The sequence below is a fragment of the Malus sylvestris genome, chromosome 17 (assembly GCF_916048215.2).
Source record: "Malus sylvestris chromosome 17, drMalSylv7.2, whole genome shotgun sequence".
Taxonomy (NCBI): domain Eukaryota; kingdom Viridiplantae; phylum Streptophyta; class Magnoliopsida; order Rosales; family Rosaceae; genus Malus; species Malus sylvestris.
In genome coordinates this window covers 13,814,151-13,832,131 of record NC_062276.1, presented here as the reverse complement: position 1 = coordinate 13,832,131, position 17,981 = coordinate 13,814,151, and the positions used below count along the sequence as shown (strand labels likewise).

Sequence of the window (17,981 nt, the reverse complement as noted above, 5' to 3'; positions counted from 1 at the left end):
TTGTAAACAATCTTCTTCTCATAAAATATTCATTTTTGTTTTTGACCAAACTATTAACGGCATGCATGCGAAGATGTACATATAAAATGTCCAAATTGAACGTGATTACATGGATCAAGAGTTTGATATTACAGGAGACCACTCTCTCTCTCTAAACATTAGAGATTTGAAGTTCAGATTTTGGCTTTTCATCATCCTCATGTTAACGTAGAAAGATCGAGAGATACAGCTAGGGTTTCAAGAACTAGAGAGAGAGAGAGAGAGAGAGAGAGAGAGAATGTCATGTATGCTTTTCTTACTCATCAAGATATTACATTGGTGTATATATAGAGAATAAAATCTCTAACTAACTAACTAACTAACTAAGAGATACAATCTTATGACACTTGGCATGATCCTAACCATTTTCTATATTCTTACATCCCCCCACAAACTCATGCTTAGGGACACCAAGCATGAGGTTGAAGCAATGAGATCGAAATAGAGGAGTACTGAGACCCTTTGTTAGTATGTCTGCAAATTGTTCTCGGGAGGAAACAAACTGAACAAGGAGCTTTTTCTTAGTGACCCGTTCTCTCACATAGTGCACGTCAATCTCTATATGCTTTATCCATTGATGCTGGACAGGGTTGAACGATAATGCGATAGCAGAAAGATTAACACAGAAAAGCACAGGAGCATTAGTAGGTATTACATGCATGAACTACAGTAATTGCTGGATCCAGTCAAGTTCAATAGATGTGGTCGACATAGCTTGATACTCAGCCTCTGTAAAAGATTGAGATACCATATTTTGTTTCTTGGAGGACCACGAGATGGGGTTGTTACCTAGAAACACAACCATGCCAGTAGTTGAATGTCGATCATTAGGGTCTTTTGCCCAGTTCGCGTCACTAAATGCCTTCAAGGACAAATCACCCCGAGTATAAGAAATGCCAACTAATAATGTACCCTTAAGATATCTCAAGATATGTTTAACTGCTGTGAAGTGAGACACCATTGGAGACTGCATAAATTGGTAAACTTGATGAACTGAGAAGGCAATATCAGGGCGAGTAAATATAAGATATTGTAATGCACCAATGATGCTCCTATATGTAGTTGGATTGTTATAAGGGGTACCATCACCCTTAAGCAGTCTGTTGTAGGGAAGACATGGTGTGTCACAAGCTTTACATTCTACCATCTCAACTTTTTCCAATAGATCTTGTATATACTTTGTCTGTGACAGAAATACACCTTGAGTAGTCTTGGTGATTTGAATCCCCAGAAAGTAATGAAGCTCTCCCAAGTCTTTGATATCAAACTCAGTGGCAAGAGACTGAATGACTTGTTGAATAACTATAGAAGAACTCCCAGAGATAATAATATCATCCACATATAGTAAAAGAATGACAATATCACTTCCAACAGCCTTGACAAATAATGAAGAGTCAGAATATGTAGACTGGAATCCGAGAGAGGGAAGAAAGCTTGTGAATCTCTCATTCCAGGCTCAGGGAGCCTGTTTTAAACCATACAATAACTTGTGCAGTTTACAAACTAAATCAGGCCGAGAAGTGTCCTCAAAATCAGGTGGTTGAGCCATATATACCTCTTCATTCAATACTCCATGCATAAATGCATTCTTGACATCCAACTGCCTAAGTGGCCAATTAAAGTGAGTTGCCATGGCTAGAACTAGGCGCACAGTGGTTGGCTTAACCACTGGGCTAAATGTCTCCCCATAATCCAAGCAAGGTTCTTGACTAAACCCCTTAGCAACCAATCGAGCCTTATGTCGAGCAATTGAGCCATTTGAATTCTTTTTAAGTTTAAACACCCATTTGCAACCAACTAGATTCTTGTTGGATGGTAGAGGGACTAAGCTCCAAGTTTGTTGATGCTGCAATGCAACAAGTTTTTCTCTCATAGCATTCAACCAAACTGACACTTTTAATGCAGATTTATAAGTGGCAGGTTCCACTTGAGTGAGATCAACAACACTAGAATCATGAACCTTGCTGAGAAACACTTTCTTCTTGACTATACCATCTTTACTCCTAGTTTTCATAGGATGCAAATTAAGTGGCGCAATGGGCAAGACCACTTGAAGAAGGTCAGGTTTAAAATTAGGATCTACAGGGAGTGAAGTTGATGAGCTTGCAGGTGCAGTAATGGACTGAAGTGAAACATGATCAGATGATGCTAGTGGTATATGATCAGGGAGAGATTGTATGGATCCAGGAGACTGTTGAATTGATGGTGATGATGTGTGAGCACCAGATGATGGAGATGAAGATTGAGATTGTGATGGTGGGGTTTGAAACTGAGGCTGAACTAGTATATTATCCATAGTAGGGACGTGAGATGGAATGAATGGTTGAGACGAATGTGACTGGACAGACTTGGGTTTAGATAGCATAGTCAAATAAGGATAGGGAAATCGAGACTCATCAAATACATCATGTCTCGATATATATACTCTACCCTTTAATAAATCAAAGCAGATGAAACCTTTATACTTCGAGGCATAACCAAGAAATATACACTTAGTGGTTTTAGGTTGGGACTTAGTGTTATTATAAGGTCTCAACAATGGAAAACAAGAACAACCAAACACTCTAAGATGTGTTAAGATAGGAGAGACTCCAAATAAACTTTCAAAGGGTTAACATTTTTGCAAGGTTGGAGTAGGCATACGATTGATAAGGTACACAGCTGCTTGACAAGCAAATGACCAAAAAAGAGAGGGTAACTTTGCAGATTGCAACAAGGTGATAGTGGTTTACACAATGTGTCTATGTTTCCTCTTAGCCAATCTATTTTGTTTTGGGGTATGTGGACAAGATATATGATGTGAAATACCTTTGTTATGAAGGAAATTTTTAAGTTTAACACTGCTATACTCTCCACCACCATCAGTTTGTAAAGTTTTGATACACACAGAGAATTGAGTTTGCACAAATGAATGAAAGGCAACAAAGGTTTCAAAGAAATCTGATTTATTAACAATAGGGAGCAACCAACAATATCTAGTGCACTCATCAATGAGAGTCACATAGTATTGATATCCATCAATGGAATTACATGGAGAAAGACCCCAAAGGTCACTATGCACAATCTCGAAAGGAATTACAGATTTATGGTTACTAGACTGAAAAGACTGCTTCATGAATTTGCCCTCTAAACAGCCATGACTTAGCAAAGGGATATGATCATTTTTACACGAAATGGAAGACTTCTGCAACATTATATTGACAATGGTATTAGAAGGATGTCCTAACGTACTATGCCAGAGATTAGAACTAACAAGCTGACCAAGAAATGTAGAAGCTTGAGGAGTGCCTTGAGTACGAAGTGAGTGATGATTGGCTAGTGAAGAGAGTCCACTAGCTGTTTGCACTATCTCATTGGTAGGATAAGGAGATGCCAAAGTCAGGTTACTAAGATTAGCCGTCATATGATTTGTAGCTCTTGAGTCAGTGATCCATATTTGTGGTTGTTGATGGGAAGTAAAACCTGGAGATGATTGAGAATTAACTGTGTGCAGTGCTTGCATGTGAGTTGGAGTAGGAAATGCTAGTGCAGAAGGAGCATATGCACTAGCAGTTGATTGAGAGTGATGAGGACCACCAAAGTTGGTGATGAGGACCACCAAAGTTAGGCCCTTTGTCATTGAAGAAGCAATACTAAGTGGTATGATTTGCTTTACCAGGAACTTGTTGAGGTACATGCTGACCAAAATTTTGTGGTGGATGAGGACTAAGAACTCCAGAGAAACCATGATTCAAATTAGAAAAATGATTGAAAAACCGTTGTCTCGAATTAGGATTAGGATACCTATATCCTTGATTAAACTTCCCTTTACCCTTCCTATTGTTATTAAATGATCGATACCCACTTGAACTACCAGAATAACCACCATTAGGGCCAGTAGTATGGGATGAGAACCAAAGACTAGACTGAGATAGGCCTGTAGAGGGTTTATAATTAGAATTATCAGCAACCATTGCAGTCATGAATTGAGAATTCACTGTGCTATCCACAATCAGTTCTTCAGTAAGCAGTTGCACACGAAATTCTATGAGAGAGATGATATTCTCACGTCCCCTTATCACATTACGAAATTTATTTTATTAAGAGGGTAGACCATTAAGAGCTAGGATAACAATATCCTCATCAGCAAAGGTTACTCCGGCAGCAGACAAATAATCCCTAGCTTCCTTAATACATTGCATGTATTGAGACACTGAATCTGAACCCTTTCGAATAGTCTGAAGATTAGATTTAAGCTGAAAAATACTAGTCCGAGAGACAGCTGAAAACTGTTCTTTCAATCGATTCCACAAATCACAAGCACTGGTGCTACCAATAACACACAAAATTGCAACTGGCGATAAAGTAGCAGTGATCAGCTGCATTCGAGCACGATCGTGCATTTTCCAAATAATGTCGGCTTCAACCTCATATTGAGTAAAAGAATTTGTAGCAGCAAGATTAGAACCTTCAGAATTATTAGAACAAGTAACATATCGAGGTGGACAAACATGCGATCCATCAACAAATCCCATGATATCGTGTCTTTCAAGCAACAATTGCATTTGAAAATGCCAATTTAAGTAATTAGATTCATCAAGCTTAACATTCACAGATGTGGAAATTGTAGAAATAAGGCTAGTAATCGGAGAATGTATAATCTGTAATGGCGAAACAATCACCATAGTTGTAGAAGTGAAAGGAATTAGAGCGAAGAATCAAGAAGATCAAGATTTGCAGAAACCCTAGAAGTTAGAGGCGAAAAGAAAATACCAGAATTCTTGAAGAAACAGAAAAATTCACATACGGAGAAGATGAGCGGAAGCAACCAGAGGATCGGAGGAAGTAGTGTGAGCATCAATGGCGAATGATACCATGTTAACGTAGAAAGATCGAGAGATATAGCTAGGGTTTCAAGAACTAGAGAGAGAGAGAGAGAGAGATCGAAGAAGAAGAGAGAAGATCATAGAGAGAGAGAATATGTTATGTATGCTTTTCTTACTCATCAAGATATTACATTGGTGTATATATAGAGAATAAAATCTCTAACTAACTAACTAACTAACTAACTAACTAACTAAGAGATACAATCTTATGACACTTGGCATGATCCTAACCATTCTCTATATTCTTACACCTCATCCCAATTAGTGGCCTTATAGTAGGTTGCATACAAGATGAGCTGCACCACGCCGGAAAGCGATCCCAAAACGTTTGGAAACTACCAAATTATTAAAAAAAAAAAGGTTAATTAATTACAATAATCAAATTAAGTCTTTCTTAGTTCTTTAAAACTCCTAGGGTTAACAACCAAAAGACTTCTAGACGACAATGAAGGAATGCTTTGCTGGGGTTATTTGATGCGTCCGGAGTATGGCATGAAGATAAGAGGGGCATGGAAACGGTGATCGTGGATTATTTTTCAAAGTTTTTTGACTCACAAGGTCCAGTGGATATGTTGGATATTTTGAGGGTTGTTAACCCTAGGGTTTCGGCAAACATGAATCATGAGTGATTACGGCCAGTGTCGAATGAGGAAACTAAAGATGCGTTGTTTCAAATGCATCCGACTAAAGCTCCGGGACCTGACGGTATGTCACCGGGTTTATATTAGAAGTATTGGGAGACTGTTGGCCAAGATGTGTGTGATGGGGTAAGACATATGCTTTCGTTGGGTCATTTGCTTAGAAAGATCAATTATACTCATGTAACTTTGATTCCAAAAAAAAAAAAATGATCTTATTGAGATGACTGCTTTATAAGATTTGCTCTAAGGTGCTTACTAATAGGTTGAAAGCTATTCTCCCGGATATTATTTCACGTTCGCATAGCGCTTTTATATCGGGCATGTTAATATCTGATAACTGTATGGTTACTTCAGAAATTGCACATTATAAGCATAAGAAAAATAATGGGTGGAACGGTGTAATGGCTTTGAAACTAGATATCAGTAAGGCCTATGATCGCATTGAATGGAGTTTCTTGGAACAAATGATGAAGCAGTTGGGTTTTGCAGATGAGTGGATACATTGGATAAAGATGTGTGTTTCGACGGTATCTTATTCATTCAAACTGAATGGGGAGCTTGTGGGACTAGTTTATCTGAAGCGGGGAATTCGTCAAGGCAATCCTCTGTCACCTTTCTTATTTGTTTTATGTGCAGAAGGATTATCGGCTTTGTTTGATTCGTGGGAAACTCAAGGCCGAATTCAGGGGGTACAAGTGAAGGAAATTTTTTGTCCTAGCTAAGAACAAGTAAGAACATTTGAATACATATGCAAACTATTAACACTTTAAAGTAGGCATGCATTAAAAAACAATTCATAAAACCCATGACTTTCAAAGCCTAGTATATGGTGAACCAATAAACTCTTTAACAACATTAAAGAGAAGTAAAGATTTAGAGTTTCTTTACCCTTAAAGCTCATCCTTGTTTACACAAGGGATTCACCCAAGTGGATGGCCTTCAAGTCACCTCCAAGCTCCTTGGATATTCCTTGTGATTTTCCTCCTTTTAGTGCTCCTTTGCTTCTTTGAGGATTTGAGGATTTGTTCTCCAAAACACCAAAAGTTTGATGTCTCTAAGTCTCTTCACCAAGGATGTATCTTGTGAAGATGATATGGATGACTTAGGGAAGAAGAGATTGCTAGATGTCCCTCCCCTAAGTGGCCGGCCTCTTTAGAGAAAAAGGAGAGAAAATGTTTCACCCAATTTCTTCAAGAAAACCCTAAATGAAAATAAAGCTATAAAGTTGCTTTTATACTTCATTACAAGTGAGTAGCAAACTTGTAATTAATCCAAGTTTGCATCATCCACCCTAATGGCAGGCCATATTAATGTTATTGGGCTATTTGCCCATTTTGTTTTAGTTGTCATACAACTTAAACATAATGGGCCTTGTGGACCAAAACGCTTTTGGGCCCCGAAACCCAAAACCAACATATAAGCCCAATACGAACATTTCGTATAATTAATTAACTAATTAATTAACCTTGACCATTCTTCAATTAAACCATTTAATTACTTATCCATTTCATTTAATTTCTTCACATACATCCTTACTCGGTGTACGATCCATTAGGTTCCAATTAGCGAGGTAGTAGGCGATTGTTACTCTTAACGATCGATTGTGAATTGAAACCACATTTCAATTCTCCCTTAAAATTAGTGTTTGCTAATCATTAGGGCTTCCACAAACCATGAGTGACACCTAGCAGTATGTCATGGTTACCCAAGCTAAGTAGAAGTGGTTGGAGAACCTATCTAGTTACAATTACAATGCAATACGGTCATTCTCTAATACAATACTCTTAATCACATTGTTTGAATGATAGTTTGTTTCATGTCTACTATCCAATGTGATACCTCTCTATATGATTCAATTAAATATGATTTGGAACAAACTTCCAAAGTTATATTCATATGCTTTGGCCAAAGACTCTCGAATCATATCTTAGAGTATTCTTCTTCCACCATGGAAGGTTAGAGATCCCTTGTTGTACATTCATATGCCTACATGACTAGATAGCTTGACCCCAACAATGCCGTGGACACTCCAATGGAATGCCTTTGACATGATCAAAGATCAATGACTTAACCATTAGACATCTATGATGCCTCAGGTCAAAGGACTACTTTGCATATTGCAACTATCGAGTTCTTACATGACATGTATGTTCGAACTCTCTTTTGATCGTTGTTCAGTGTACTCGATTACTCTTTCGAGCACCTATGTGTTTGTCTTAGTGTCCAACACTAAATGACTTGAGACTAGTCATACTCACGCTTGAGTCAACATAACACATACTAACCTTAGCGGATTGTCAATGCCCAATTGGCAATCCTATGGCCAAGAACGTTTTAGGAATGAACATAAGAGAAAGATCTCGATAATCTAACTCACTTAGATCACTTATCTCTTAGATCAAATACATTCATTGGATTCCCTTATTGCTTAAACACATGATACAATAAATAGTGATTAACAATAAGCTTTGCCCTTCATTAAACATATAAACGTTTAATACAATAAGTATTCCAAAAGCTATTACATCAAATGAGTGGCTTTATGGGCATACTTCCAACAACAAGTTTGTAAAAGGGCACCAAGTGTTCATCACCTATTATTTGCGAATGACAGTTTAATATTTGCTAGGAGTTCTATTCAGGAGTGTTTGCAATTGAAGGAATTATTATCCACTTATGAACGGGCTTCGGGGAAAACTGTCAACCTGTCTAAAAGTAGTGTGGCGTTTATTAGCCGATTGCTTAGGGATGAAGCGTGTGGATTACCATGACCGCTATCTTGGGCTTTCAGTATTCATCGGTAAGTCTAAGAAAGATACATTTGCTTATATTAAAGATCGGTTGTGGAAAAAGTTGAATGGTTGACGTGGCTCATTACTTAGTAATGTGGGTAAGGAAATTTTAATTAAAACAGTGGCACATGCAGTACCGTTGTATACAATGCAGACTTTCTTATTACCCAAGTCTTTTTGTGATGAGTTAAATCAAATGGTGGCAAGGTTCTGGTGGGGAAGAGAAGTAGGTAAGCGTCGAATACATTGGGTGAAATGACAGCGGTTGTGTAAACCTAAAGGTGAGAGGGGATTGGGATTTAAGGATTTGTATGTGTTTAATCTTGCTTTGCTTACGAAGCAAGGGTGGTGCCTACTACTATAGCAACCTAATTCACTTGTTGCACGACTCTTCAAAGCTCGGTATTATCCTACCAATGAGTTTTTACAGGCGCCTGTTAAGCTTAATTCCTTCTATTGCCGGCGTAGTGTGGCGGCATCTCGATTAATTATTATTCAGGGAGCATGATGGAGAGTGAGGGATGGCCTACAAATACGCATTTGGGGAGACAATTGGTTGCCACGGGATAACTTGTATCGCTTTCTTAGCCCGTTACCGAGTGCTGTACACCCATCTCTTACGGTGAGATCTCTAATGGTGGAAGATGATGGTGTCCGGTGGAATTCAACGTTAGTGCGTAGTTGGTTTGTGGAAGAAGAAGCATACCTCATTTTAAACATACCGTTAAGCTTATTTCATCATGCTAATTTGTTGATTTGGGGAAAAGATTCCAAGGGTTTATTCACAATGAAGAGTGCGTATTTTGTGGCCAGATCGTGCCCAGGGATGGGTGGTGAGGAGCCCATAGGTTCAATGGTTAGCGAGAAAACAAAGTTCCTTTGGAAAGCACTATAGAGGGAAAAAGTTCAGGGGAAAGTGAAAATTTGTGTATGGTGTGGATGCATGAATGCGTTGCTTACCAAGGTAAATTTGAAGTTGAGATGTGTACTTATGGAGGCTACTTGTGGCAACTGTGATAAGGAATAGGAGATGGTAGAACATGCCCTTTTAAAATGTTCTCGAGCGGCAGCTGTGTGGTTTGGAAGTCCATTGGGAATTAAATCTTTTACTGGTAGTGCGAACGGGTTTCAAGGGTGGCTGGAGTTCATGGTGTAGGAAGTCTTTAAAGAAAGTTTTGAGTTGCTCCTTATCCTAGTTTGGAGTATTTGGAAAGTACGTAATGAATTTATCTGGAATGGTATTGAGGTTTCTCTATTCGATACCTAACTTAAGGCACAAACGTGGCTGGGGGAATTTAGAAAGTGGAATCTTTCTGCAACCCAACCCTCATCCATGGGAATAACTCGATGGCAGCCTTCTATTTCTGGATGGATAAAGTGCAATTTTGATGCTGCATGGGATGAAGATGGATCAATTGGAGGTTTTGGGTTTATAGTTAGAGATGCCGATGATGGTTTTCTTGCGGCACAGATGGACAGGGAAGCAGGAGTGCGATATGCACTACATGCGAAGGCTGCTGTTGCACGAGCAACAACTGTGTTTTTATGCAGGTGGAGCTTGGATGAAATTCAAGTAGAGGGGGATGCGTTGTTGGTGACCTCCACAATTCAGAACGAAGGTGCAACATATAGTGGTCATTATGGACATTTGTTTGAAGATACCAAGAAGCTTTTGCAAGAGTTCAGATAATGGAAAGTTACGTTTGGTCGAAGAGAGACGAATAAGGTGGCCCACCATCTTGCGAGGTTTGGTCTAACTATTGAGCGCCCTGTTTCTTGGTTTGAAGAGCCTCCTGATGTAATTTCTGAATTATTATTAGAGGATAGTATTACTAGCTAATTGAGCGGTACACTCTTTTTCCCTTTGATCGGGTTGAAATTCCCGGCAAGGTTTTGATTGAGGCCCAATGTTAAGCACCCTATCCTTAATTTGTACGTTTTTTTCAATGTTCAATGAATATCGTACCTTCTTCTTCTTCTTCAAAAAAAAAAAAAAACTCCTAGGATAAATTGAAAACTTCTTGTTTAGAATATTAATTAATTACCAGAATATATTGATCAAGTTTAAGGAATGCATAGATGGACTAGACAATGCCATTGCAGAAGTTGGCGAGTGAAAGGGAAAACGGCATGTACTTGATGCTCTTTGTTTTGATCACCATTTTCTGCCAACCAAATAATAGAAAAAAATGTAAATATTTTGATCATCCAAACACTGTCTAAGACATTCAAACGTAGCATAATTCATGAAAATTATTATCCGTACGTACCATGACTGTCAAGGGTGAGGTATACATAATGATGTTGAAGACAATACATAAGATCCCAATTATCCTAGATCGTCCTTGAGGGAACTTGAAGAAGTGTAAAGTAACGAAAACCACAATAGCAAAGAAGGCAGCTTAAACTAGAAGAGCAATGATAACGTTTCGCTGAAAAAAAAGCTGGATGAATAATCAAGACACTGAAATGTGCAATGACACATGATTAAGTAAATTAATTTGTAAAAAAAAAAAAATGATGACCCTGGCTTTATTGTTTTATGGTATTCTTACGCGTTTTTTCCCAGAAGAGTATGTTAAGAAGATGCAATATAGATTAATTCGATGACAAATCCAGTGCCATTGATTGAGGACAAGAAGGCTGTCAAGATGGACAGTTGGGCAACCATAGAAGGACCACAAAGCACAATTAAGCAAAGTTGCTATATAAGGATCTAGCTTGAATTCCACGACTGATTTTTGCTTGATTTAGAAATGTTGGGTTGCAATATTTCCATTGATCATTAAGTACGTTCACATAAGATATAAACAGAGAGTGCAAGGTTGCTGAGTTTATTGATCCAGTATCGAGGCAGTGGAATACTGATATCATGTCTAATATTGTTTCTGTGATTGAGCGGGTGGCCATCTCACACATTCATGTGGGGCCAGCTAGGAGATTGGATAAACTTATTTGGCTGTTTGAAATGAATGGCTCATTTTCGGTGAAGTTTGGCTATAGGTGGTGTTACAACCGCCACCATACGGTGAACAACGATCGTCATTCATCTTCTCGAAGTATGAATCCACGGGTGTGGGTTTGGGTTTGGAGTTGTAAAGCCCCTCCAAAAATGAGAAACTTTCTGTGGAGGTTTCTCCATGATGCTTGTGCCACCAAACTCAACCTATATCGACGTCGGTGTGCTATTTCCCCACTTTGCCCCATTTGCGCACTCAAGGAGACTGTGGAGCATTTTCTTCTGCTTTGCCCGTGGGTATCTAGGGTGTGGAAGGAAGGTCCATTGAGCCTTCAGATTGATCAAAGTTTTGTCACAACTTTGGGCGAGTGGTTGTACTCAGTTGGAAATCAAAATAAGGGTAGTAAGGTGGACCTCGAACGTACTATGTCCTATCTGGTCTTTTTGTGTTGGTTTATCTGGAGGGCCAGATGTGATACAATTTTCAATGAGGTTCATCCTTCTCCTATAAGAACTATTCGGGCTATTGTCACTGCCATGGATTCTTTTAAGTTGGCCTCTTCGTTTATTCGACCGTCGGTTGCTGACAAAATCACCCTTGTTCGTGGTGTGTATTAACCTGTTCGGTGGTCTCCTCCCCCTGTTAACTGGAGGAAGATAAATGTTGATACTTGTTGGAGGAGAAACTCTCTATGCAGTAATATTGGGATTGTGGTTAGAGACAACTATTCGGGTTGTAACGCGGTGCAGAGTGTGAGGGTGCATGCATCTTCTGTTGAGATGGCGGAGGCTCTTGCCGTTTTGGAAGGGTGTTTACTGGCAAAAAATTTACAACTGCAGGAGGTGGTGATTGAATCGGATGCGCAAGTTATTTTGCAGTCCCTTAATTCTCATTCTCTGAGTTGTGATTGGGACCTTCTCCCAATTCTTAGTCGTGTTCTAGAGATTGGGAAGAGTTTTCAATCATGCTGTTGGTCGTGGGTTCCGCGAGCAGCAAATAAGGCGACGGAGTTCGTCGCGAGGAATATATCTTCGGAGATGTGCGGCTTCGGCTGGGTTGTTAGACCTCCATCTTCGCTTGTAGGTATTTTGAACAAAGACGGTCTTCCTTGTCCTCCTTTGTAAGGGTGGGGTTTCTTTTTGCATGGGTAGATGGGACGACGCTAGCGTCTTGCGGGATGGCGTCGTATTGTGTCCTGTTTATCTTCATCGTTGCTCCCTAGGTTTTCGAGGAAGCTCTCTATTTGTTGTTTGGCCTGGTGCATTTCTGTTTCTATGAATTGTTCTTTCAACCAAAAGAGAGAGAGAGAGAGAGATTTACATTGGGGAGATAAATAATCCAAAAGAGATGATATTTCCTGTGCACAAAGGAACAAGAGAAAGAGTACTATTAATAAGATTCTCACTAGAATGCTAAATTTTGAGCTGAGCCCAATAAAAAAAAGAGGATAAACTACATAATACCCCTTCAGGTTTGAGGTCTATTACAACCCCATACAACATCTTTGAAACATTTCACTTTCATACCTCACCTACTATTTTATTTCAATATAGTACCTCCGTTACATTTTTCATCAATTGATCCGTTAAGAGCTGACGTGGCTGCCACATTTGTACCACGTGGAAAATTTTTTTTTTTAAATTTTTTTTTAAGAAAAACTTGAATCTTCTCAACCAAAAAAAAAAAAAAAAAAAAAAAAAACTGAAAAACGCAGGACCCACCCCCCTACCTTCCCCGCAACCCCTCCCCCACCTCTTTTCTCCCTCCCGAGCCTAGCAACCACTCTCTTCACCTCCCCTCATTTGACCCGGAATCCCTCCAAACATTGGAATCCCAATCCCAAGAATCTCAACCCCTCAACTCCTCCGCCTTCTCCCTCCAGCTCTACCCCTACAACGCCCTCTTCAATTCCCAGTACAAGGACTACAAATCCTTCACCCCCACCAGACTCAACAACGACTCTGCCCAAGTGAACTCGCTTCACACCAAGCTCCAGCTGGCACTCCAAGGGATAAAAAGAGGGGATCTCGAGCCCATGCACATCGAGATCCAACCCCAAGACCTCACCACCCCTGTCGTCTCCGGCGTTAGCCAGGGCAGCGGCGAGTACTTATCTCGGATCGGCGTCGGGACTTCGGCGAAGTCGTTCTACATGGTGCTTGACACCGGCAGCGACGTCAACTGGCTCCAGTGCAGCCCCTGCTCCGATTGCTACCAGCAATCTAACCCAGTTTTCAACCTGGCCGGATCTTCCACCTACAGCCAGCTCTCAGGCTCGATTAACAAAATCACGTTGGGATGCGGACACGATAACGAAGGATTAGGTGAAGAGAGTGGAGAAGAGGGAGGTGGTTAGGAGGCTCGGCTCGGGAGGGAGAAGAGGTGTGGGGAGGGGTTGCGGGGAAGGTGGGGTGGGTTCTGCGTTTTTCAGTTTTTTTTTTTTTTGTTGTTGAGAAGATTCAAGTATTTATTTATTTTTTTAAATTAAAAATTTTTTTCCATGTAGCAACCACGTCAGCTCTTAACGGATCAATGGATGAAAAATGTAACGGAGGTACTATATTGAAATAAAATAGTAGGTGATGTATGAAAGTGAAATGTTTTAAAAATATTGTACGAGTTTGTAATAGACCTCAAACCTGAGGGGGTATTATGTAATTTACCAAAAAAAAAAAAAGTTAGCTAGATGTATATATCTCATTAACAATTCAAATAGCTGTATTTATGTACTTATTTTGAATTGCAAAACTTTAGTTTGCCCGATGCATAAATGAGTCTCTAACTAGAGAGGGGACAATAAAAAGACAATAATTTTGATATCTGGATTTGAATGGAAAAATTTTCTCATACGAAAACCTTTCACAGGACGTAGATCCACAAATAAAAGATTTCACTTATTGTGAGGGACTATTATGTGAATGGTGGTCGCTTACGGCAGTCCCTTCACAAGACTTTCTCCTCCATGCACATGCATGCATTGTGAGTACTCTTTTGAAATTTGATGATAACTAATAGTGTATTAGAACCCACAAGCATTAGAAAAAAAGCAAGAAAACCAGATGCTAGAAAGCTAGAATTAATGAAAAATGGGGAAAAAAAAGAAAGTAAAACCAAATGCCAATTAGAATTACTGACCAATAAGGCCAACAATTGTTCTGATCACGAGGGGGTTCACCATTTTTGGGGACAAAGAGTATACGATGAAAGAACTAGCCCCAATGGTGATGTGCTTTTTGAGAAGTTTAGGTTTATTTAATGGGGCAGTCTTCCAAAATTTAGTTTTTTTTGTACAGCTTTTCGTTTCGAAACTAATGTGACACAATGCGCTGTGTAGCTGACATGCCTCAAATGGTATCCCTAGTTGAAGGTTTGCTCAGTTTTTTTTTTTCTGTTTCCTTTGCTTCTACTATATATTAACTCGATTTCTGTTTTTATTAACTAAAAAATTTTAAACTGGCATGACGAGTAATGCTGCGGTATCTTCTGGAACTTTTCTTCAAAGAGAAGAACGGCTGTGACGACGCCCAGTAGGAAGGTTTTTTTTTTTTTTGGTCAATGAAATTTCATTCCACGGGCAAAGCAGATACGTACACCAAGGCAGCTCACTCCCAAAAGAAGAAGGGGCCGAAGTAACTATATTCTCCAACACAAATGAGAGGTTACAATAATACGACTAAACACAGATTGTTATAGTCACCAAAAAATAAGGCCGCAGCCAAAAGAACCAACCAGCATCAACAAATGGTCATAGAAAAGAACAGGTTATTGCAATTAGGTAATCTTTCTCATAAAAGTAGATTATCACGCAAATGGTCATTGAGAAGTTCACTTTGTCATTCTATATTGAATTTTACGGGGTACTTTCATTTTTTAGGGAGTAAATTACTTATTTCACGTTATATCAGTAAAAAGTAGGAATTTGAATTATAAAACAAATGAAAACTTAAGGTCTGATTAATTTGATAACTATTTCATTTTAAGTTTCAAAAAATTAAGTTAAGATTAATACAACGTTTCATAACGAGGAATATGTCAAGATTTTGATTTTGGATCTGGACAATATGCTTTATTTATTTGTAATTAGTTTTATGTCAATGAGGCAAGCCCATGGTTTTTATCTTTATCTTTAATATTAGAAAGCGAGAAGGAGAGTTTGGTGTCTTAAGGCTTCACCAAAAAAAATTGGACTATAAAACCCCTCAAACAAAAAAAATCAAAACTGACAGAAAAAATATATATAAAAACCCCAAGGCTAATTTCGTCAGAAAAAAAATATATTTCATTTTTTAAGAAATAAAATTTTAGTAGAAAAAATTTAAAACAACAAACGTGGAAGACACAACTTCAACCACGTTCGGCAGTTTTCGAAAAAAAAGGGAAAAAAACACGAAAAATAAAAAAGGAAAAAACTTCCGTGCAAAAACTGAAACCCATTATCTTGCGAACTGAAACCCCATTATCTTGCCATGCCGATAGAATTAAAACCCACTACGGGATCCTGTTTTCTGGAATCTGGATCCGTCTCTCACTAACTCTCTCTCTCTCCCTCCTCCGCAGCCACCTCTCTTTCTCCCTCCTCCGCGGCCACCGCCAGCCGAACCTCCTGTCACTAGCTCCTCCCATCTAACTATCTATCCTCTCCAAACCACCACCGATTTAATCCCGAGGTATACACTTTTTGGTTTTTCAATTTTTTTATTTATTTTTGTTTGTTTCATCAGTACAGGCTTTTGTATTTATTGTATTAATAGGAGAAATAACCCAAAGAGATGATAATTTGTATTTGATTTCAATTGCCAGAGTCGAAGCTCTGAAAAGGGAGCAGCATCCAACCGCACCAGCAACTTTCATGTAAGCTCCGATCTTCCTCTCGCTCTATCTCAGTTACCCATTTGTTGTTCATCTGGATCTTGCTTCGATTAAGCTATTTGTGACTTAAACCGTCGCCTTCATTGCCATCTTCTCCAGGTACCCAACTTCCCAATTTAAAAAACTAAGGTTCCATTACCCTTTCGAATTTCTCTCATTTTTTTTGTGATTTTGTTCTTGGGTTTGATTCTTTAATTTGATTTTACTGGAAGTGTTTTACAGTTTTGGGTTGGAGAGAAGGAGAAGGAGAAAAGAGAGGAAGCATTTTAGCGAGGGAAAGGTGAAACTCTGTTTGCTTCTTTTCCCATACAGGTTGTTCTGATTGGGATCAGTTTTAACCCTCTTCGTCTCTCTGCACACACAACCACTCCACTTCTTCTTCTTTTTATTTTTTTATATATCCAGGACAGTTTGAAGATTTTGCTTCCTTGGAAATCTAGCGGCAAGAAATCATCCGTACGTTTTGGTTTCAAAGTTGTTCTTTATCATTTCAGTTTAAATAATTTGATTATTTTTTTACGAAAATTATGCAGATAAGAAGAAGTCCACCCATTGATACTAACAAGTTCCATGTAAGATGTTGGGGATCCTATATTTGCTTTCTTATATGTTTCTACAATTTGTCTCTGTCTGAGTGTTGAGATTTCTGGGCTTATTAGAGCACACTAAACCGAATAGGAATCGGCGAGCGAGAGAGGGTGGGTGGTGCCACTGCAATCCTACTTCTTCTGCTCTTCCAGTGCCTTCCAGGTATTTCTCTTCATTATTTCTTGCTTTGTACTCTTTCTAACTTATATTTGTTCCATTTTTTTTCTCAATTTATATGTTGCGGTGAGAAATATGTCCTTTAGTTGTCTTTTTCTGTCGGCGTTTGTGATGATTGTTAATAAAAGAAACGTTTGTGATTAACCAAACGACATAGGTTTTGCATCAGCTGAAGATTTTGCTTCCTTGCAAATCTAGAGGCAACAAATTTTGTTGTATGTTAACCATTCTGTTTTCTATTTGTTTTCGTAACTCTTTTTGCTTTCGAAGTTTACTGCTCGGTTAAATTTTTGTACTAAATTCTTCAAGTTGTTAAGATTGGGTAAATTTAGGGATTCATGAATGGGTCCGTGGTTGAAGCTCAGGAAAATTAGCTCAATCGGATCTGCAAATGGGTTAATGCCTACTGTCTTAATTTTGGTTATGGTGGTATATGTTCGGCTCCGTCCTATTAGTTTGTGTTAGTCTGTTTTTTCCTTTTCGAAATCCCCAATGTTATGTGTTCTGTCAATTCGATAGTGTACATTTCATGAATCTTTTAACTGTGATCTAATTTGTGTAAGCATCATTTTCCATTGTTGAATTTCAATGCTATGTTTCCATATTTTCCTTCAATTTTACCTTTATTAAGAATCATCCAAATTGAAATTTCAGTTTTAAGATTTCCAGAGGACTTCAACATATCAACTATGGAGGGAATTGATAGACGCAATATGTCAGAGGTTCTTACCTTATCTGTATTATTCCTCTTCTGTAGAGATGATTTATTTTTTCTTCTTTTTCAAAAATAAAATAAAATTCATTCTTTTTGGCAATTTCTCAATGTCGGTCGACAATGAAGAAATTCACTTCGGACAAACAAATGTTCAAAATTTTCAACAGTCAAATCAAAGTTATCGTAGGAGCAATTAACAAAGGCAAAGACGACAATCTATGAATTCATCACAGCGGGCTCAAATTTCAATGCGACGACGTGCCAATTATCAAACACGATTGAACTTAGTAAATATAGTACAAAATCAAACGGAAGTAAACCAAGATGACATAGGA

General features: G+C 38.6%; 1 pseudogene; it reads right to left on the bottom strand.

The window, feature by feature from the left end:
• Window positions 1-151: 151 nt before the first annotated feature.
• LOC126612192 (bidirectional sugar transporter SWEET5-like) lies at window positions 152-14,475 on the bottom strand (annotated as a pseudogene).
• Window positions 14,476-17,981: the final 3,506 nt, after the last annotated feature.